The sequence below is a fragment of the Perna viridis genome, chromosome 15, assembly GCF_037379345.1.
Source record: "Perna viridis isolate PV_CMFRI_1.1 ecotype Kerala chromosome 15, ASM3737934v1, whole genome shotgun sequence".
NCBI classification, from domain to species: Eukaryota; Metazoa; Mollusca; class Bivalvia; order Mytilida; family Mytilidae; genus Perna; species Perna viridis.
In genome coordinates this window covers 7,744,060-7,750,511 of record NC_142459.1, presented here as the reverse complement: position 1 = coordinate 7,750,511, position 6,452 = coordinate 7,744,060, and the positions used below count along the sequence as shown (strand labels likewise).

The 6,452-nt window shown below is 39.4% G+C and overlaps 1 long non-coding RNA gene across 1 annotated transcript; it reads right to left on the bottom strand.

Annotated features, from left to right (window-relative positions):
- Positions 1 to 200: 200 nt before the first annotated feature.
- On the bottom strand, positions 201 to 1,731 carry LOC148596779 (uncharacterized). The gene is made up of 2 exons (XR_015919150.1): positions 1,590 to 1,731; positions 201 to 1,445 (listed from the first exon to the last, which is right to left on the bottom strand). It is a non-coding gene; the product is annotated as an uncharacterized LOC148596779 (long non-coding RNA).
- Between the last annotated feature and the right edge of the window lie 4,721 nt (positions 1,732 to 6,452).

Below are 6,452 nucleotides of genomic sequence, written 5' to 3'. Positions count from 1 at the left end.
TTTTCTAACGAAAAACCTCTCACTTTACACGTTTCTTTTCGTGAAGCCGTTTTGTAGGCATAATTTTTGGGACCGCCGGATAAAAAATGGGTGATGTGTCCGTCTTCCGATAAAATTTTGTTTGTCAACTAACCCAAGTAATTACCAATCGGAAGCCTTTTCGTGATAGTTTTATCTTTATCGCGAAAGATTATTGTCCACGTACAGTGCATTTTTACCGGTTTGCTCCAATAACCCATAAAGTTTTATTCTTGCCCAGCAAGTAGTGAAAGCTGCAATGAATATGTTGGTTTTGAAGTCCATGGGTGAAAAGGACGGATCATCCAAATACTCCATCTGTACTAAGTCTTTACTGATTATGTGGAAGTCCCTGACACCCTTTTGAGGATCGGACAGTAACTGAAAGAATTTATCTGCCTCTTACTCGTGAAAAAAAGAGACTTGCTTCATATTTAAACGTTGTCCAAGTTTCCCCAACATATCTTTGCCAGACTGCGGAGTCCAGGATTTTTTCTAATATTGTCATAATCTAATTGTATTCCTTCGTTTCTGGCGTAATCTGCTATGTAATCCACTTTCTGTTGATCCGTTTGACATTCCTCGGGAAACCCTGAAGCCTCTTGTTTGAATTTTAAAAACATGTTCACATAACCATCAAAGAGACCACCTTCGCCTGTCAAACGGTCGTACATTTTAAATTCTTGGAAATGATACACTTCATATATCTTTTGGATTTCGTATCCTTTCGAACGAGCCAGGTCCAACTCTGGAGTACACCATGTTCCAACAATGGCCCTTTTGTCGTCTGTACAGATGCAGTCTCCCTGGTTTTCGTTATCGGCACACTTTTTACAGAGTGGAAACTCCAATTTTCCATTGGAAATATATGGTAAAACGGGATGAAACAGACTTCTGTTTGGCACGACCTTTACCTTAGCCACCCCTAAATAATGGGAAAGGTCTTGAAAATCCGATGTGATGATGACGGGATGTCCTATGGGATATTTAGCATACTTGTTGACACTGGGATACAAGCTGAAATATATTAAAAAAAAAACCCAAAGAATGCAAGCAAATGGTTCAAATCATTTATTACTATAACGTCGTACTGTTTGTTTTTTTTTAAAGAAAAATTATCTTGTGAAGTCATAATATTCGATAGTCTCCCCTGGTTCTGTACATTCATGATACAGTTTGATTGCATTTGTCCTACCACCAAAAAAACTATCCCTAACATTCAAACGGTCTGTGACATTTAACGCAGATACATAGTCTCTCATCGAGTCATCAGTGGCCAGTTGTTGATGAAATTCGTGCTCCCAGATGTTCACATACTCGTACCCTAGACGTCTCAGTTCTCTCATTCATGGAATGTTTTGTCACAGGGTGTGTTGTCTTTGTTCTATCGTGACGGTAACAAGAGGGACAACCTTGGAAACAGCAACCTATATGAAGAGAAAAATAAAATATATATTATATATATATATATATACATATTGTTTATATGTATATATATATAAGTAATATGTTTATAAACAATATTGCCGCCGTCGCCGCCATTTTTTTTATACATATATATGAGTACTCACCTAAGAATTCATAAGCCGTCTTCTTTGGGGATTCCACATAACCATCCAGTCTATAATTCGTGCCGGGTACTCTGTGTTCTCCTCTACCGTTCAAGGCGTGTTGTATTTGGAGGGGCTTTCCTGTCCGTCTACTTCGCTCCATCGTCCATTCAAACCACTGAATCGACACTTTGCTGAAATTGTCTCTGGATACGTAACCCTCTGACGGGACTAATGCAATTGGACTTCTTACGAACACCGTTTTACCGATTTTGTATGTGTAAGAAGAATCTATCGCCGCCTTTCATGCCCATTCACCGTCGGGTAATTGCACTTGAAGTGAACCGTTTACAAATTTCGACGGGCACTTGATAGTTTCGTTAGTCGTCAAATCCGTCATACACGTTTCATGTTCTTCTTGCAGGAACAATTCCCTGTAGATCGCCTGGCAGGCAGAGGCAATGGTGACGTAATTATATGGGTCTATGCCGTCCGTGTTCGTGATTTCACCTTTTTCGTTGGTCTTGCTGACGGATGTGACTTCCATCATGATTTTACGAAATTGCATGCAACCGCGTCTCAAAATGTCCACGTCCGATACACAATAGTTGTACATTTCAGACTGAAAGTCAAAGATTTCGTCTTTTTTTGAATGGTACCATTTCCAAAATGTTTTAGCGTCTTCTTCCCCCATATATTCGACGCTGTAATATCGTGCATCTGGATAAGGACCTTTATACGACTGGTGTTCTTTCGTATTAAATAGATGAGGAAAATAGCCTTTCTGTAACTCCTCGAGACCGAAACACTTGGGAATTTTTGACAATTTCATTCCAATGAAACTGATCGAATCGAGGAAGGTGAGGTCTAAGTTTTTTGAGACATGCATGTACACTATCTTCGAACCTTCGAAGATAATTTTATCAGGCTTCACGCTGTGATGTTCAATGAGGGCATTCAGTATCGGATAGTTATCGAAACCTTTAGCGTTGTGTGCTATGAGTACCGTGTTTTTGTAATGAGGCGTCATAATGTGAGAACAGAATTCGTAAGGTACGTCTTCACCTCTGAACACTCGTCTGTAACCACAGCCATCTTCACAAGGTAAAATCTTGGCGTTCCTCTTGACGATTCTACACTTTTCACAACGACTCCCACAGACGTGGCACTTTGAATCTACGGTTAATTCTTCGTTCTCACAAAGGGTACAGGTAGATTGTAGAACGGCAAAATTCACCTTGTGTTCATCCAAACCGCACCAAGACTGGTGACAGTTAATGCAAATTTTACACTTGTCGCATCTCGTTTTTGGAGTACATTCTTTTTCACAAGGTCGACTAGGCACGTACCCTTTAGAACATTGATTTTCATAGTCACATCGAACCTCGTAACAGTTCGTACAGATTTTGCATTTTCTACACCTCTCTTTGATGGTTTTGTGTTGTTTCAAAGTCATAGAAGAAATATTTCCTTGGTTCTTTTTTAGCCGAATCCCAACAAGGCTTGCGCTGGTAACACAAGTGTTCTCCCACTTGATATTCAAAACAATTTTTACATTTCCATTCCCCACAACTGTGTTGCTGCGGTGGCCGTTTTTCTCTGTTTATGACCTTTTTACAAGTTTCGCATTGATAAAACTTTTCGCACATCGATTTGTCGCTCTCTCGACCTTTGGTGATTTTTTTGGTATTGTGTCTTTTATAACAAGCTTTACTGCGACATGTTCGATGACAGTGAGAGCAAATCACTTGATCGTCGCTGACCTTGCATTGGTGGCTACCACACACATCACACGTATCGATGCAAGAGTGTTTTCCTTTGTTCTTATAAGGTTCTGAACAATTTGTGCAAAAATATCCGTATCCAAAAAATCCATTAATACTCCCTATGCCATCGAAATGCCCCGTTTCGTCGTTTGAATCCCCTGTCAGGTACAGGTAAATGTTTTTACGTTTTGGGTTAGCACTGACACGACAAAACTTGTTGCCTAATCTTGCGGATAGTACCAAAATATTGACGTCTAATAAGTCTTCGAAACGTTCGATATCTCGAATACTTAAAGGCTCATCGTTTGGGAGATTGGCTTCTTTACACAAGGTTAATGCCATGTTTCTGCTGTAACATTTATTATTCAAGGCAGAGTCACTCACGTGTTTAAAATAACTTTTTGTAGTCATACGGTGTTTAATGACCTTTTGGCAGGTGTTCATGTCATCGTCGTCGTCTTTAGTTACCTCCTTCCATGTCTTTAATGATACAATTTCGCATAGCTTTAAATAACATCTACCAAAGGCCGTGGCCAGACACATCTGGTCGTCATTGGATACACGTAGCAACGACTTTTCTAGAGCAATGGAACTGTGTTTCCCTTTAAGTCTGGTTATTGGAATTGTACCAGAACCACTTGGTACGTTTATGCTTCCAATTGTGACTTCCATTGCTGTATCCAAAGGTAAATTTTCCTCTGAATTTAATACGTTTTCCACTGCTTCCATGAGCCTCTGCGAATTGATGTTGGCCCATTTATCAAAGGGTACCACGATTGAATTATTTAGTTCGGGATGAGTAATGATAACTCTCCCGAGGTCATTGTTATTTCCTTTAGCCTTGTTTAAGACGTCATCGAACATGTCGCGAAGTTCGTTTTGGAGATTCCGCATTTTTTTTATCCTTCCACGTATCTCTGAATTTTACTTTGTACGTGGTCTCCCTTGCCAGATTTTTAGAGAACGTTTTCTGTCCGGACATTTGAAATAAATATAGCAATTCTTCGGTTTCGTTACCATCGCCCTTTTGCTCAATGTCGTCCACGGTCAATGTGATATTCTGGTCGATACCGTATTGAGGAGGGATTTGTGATTCTTGCTCGACATTTACTGTGTTTGATGTTTGTTTGTTTGTTTGTTTGTTGGGGTTTAACGTCCGAGCAGCAATATTTCAGCTATATTCAGACAATGAACATGAAATGAAAAAAAAAAGGATGGGTCACAAGGATAATTGTATTTGGGGTTCGAGTAGCTTGTTGAGGGTGTGTCCATGTTGACTACGTTTGGAACATCTATCAATTCGTAAAATCGCTATCCATTTCGGGTTTGTTTGTTTGTTTGTTGGGGTTCAACGTCCGAGCAGCAATATTTCGGCAATATTCAGACAATGAACATGAAATGGATGATAAAATGAACATGAAATAAAGAAGAAAGGATGGGTCACAAGGATAATAGGGTCGACAAATTTTGATTGCCACTGGAAAAAGGGGGGGATGGGTAAGGTAGGGCAATTTAGCCTCCTGTGGCGGAGCGCAAAGGTTCCTACTCCTATCGAATACTACAGCAGGGTTCTTTAACGTGCGAGGAACGTGGCATCTTTCCCAACACGGTGCACCACTATGGTTTGCGGTCAAGTTTTCCGTATTATAGCCTGACAACCCCAGCATGTAACACGCCAGGGGTACCCCATTCCACCACCTGGGGCACACATCCCAGTTGCTCTATGGGCAGAGCGCCTAGCCCCCGGCTAGGTTTCTGAGCACTATTTAGTCGCCTTATACGACAAGCTTAGCGCTGCTGCAGGTCTATTCTTTTAACACCCGGACCTGCACGGGGTAAAATTGAGATTTATGGCTAGTTCGTCTTGATTTGAGGGCATGTTGATATCACCTGTGATTTCATGTAATTCCAAATGTTCTCTTAATTGAGATGATAACTGAAATCTCATATGACACCATTGTCAATAAAACAGAAAGTCTGTCGAGAACTTGTGGGTTACACAAAATAAGGTTGTCTGTGGCCCAGTATATTAAACTATCTGCGTCTGTAAAACCATTTAAAACCTGTTGTAAATTAAATGACCGAAAATATTCTATCCTTTGTTGTACTAATTGATGATGAATTAGATCATTTTCTAAGGCCCACTGTTGTAACTCATCCAAAGATGTAAAGCTGTTGATGATCTCACTCAAACTTGGAGGCTTATTATTCATTTTTTTTTCAGTTGTTTTACTGCAACAAAAATGATTGATTGATTGATTGTTGTTGTTTATTGCTGTTTCGGCGACCAGGGCCATATCACGGCAAGAACATTTAATGCAAGGAAAATATTAAAATTAAGATCAAAGTCTCTTTATAAAATAATGAAATTAAAACAAGCAGCTATTTACATATAAAAAGGTACATAAAAGGTGAACCTAAGACATAAAACACATACAGAAACATAAATTCGATAAAACATTTGAAATATTGAAAAATCAAGGAAGGTATCCAATTTAGATTTTATTAAATAAACCGATGTCCCGCAAGAAATCGATGATGTTTTCAGATGAAACGATCTTGAACAAATCAAACATATTGGCGCAGTCAAAATAATTTTGCCTGGTGTTGGCAAAATCCACACAATCTAGAAGAACATGTTTGGTAGAGAAAGGGCAATCACATGGGATACACTCAGGTGGAGGATCACCAACAAGCAAATGGCCATGTGTAAATCTAGAATGTCCAATGCGGCATCTAGTCATGACCACTTGCTCTTTGCGATTGCGCGACCCGGATTGATGAACGCCTAGATCGGGTTTTATGGAATTGAGTTTGTTGTGTTCAAGACCGTCCCAACGGTCCTGCTACATCTTTAAAATATATTTCCTTATTAAACGTTTAAAATCGGTGTATGGCAAACTAACGTCCTTTATTATTTCATTTAATGCCTTTTTGGCAACCCTGTCTACAATTGAATTCCCCTGAATACCAACATGACTGGGTACCCAGAGAAAAACAATCTCTTTATCAAATTCCCGAAGTCGATGAATAAAATACAAAATTTGTAAAATAAGAGTGTTTTTCAGTTTGTGATTCTTAATTGCCAAAAGACAGCTCAAAGAGTCAGAACAAATAA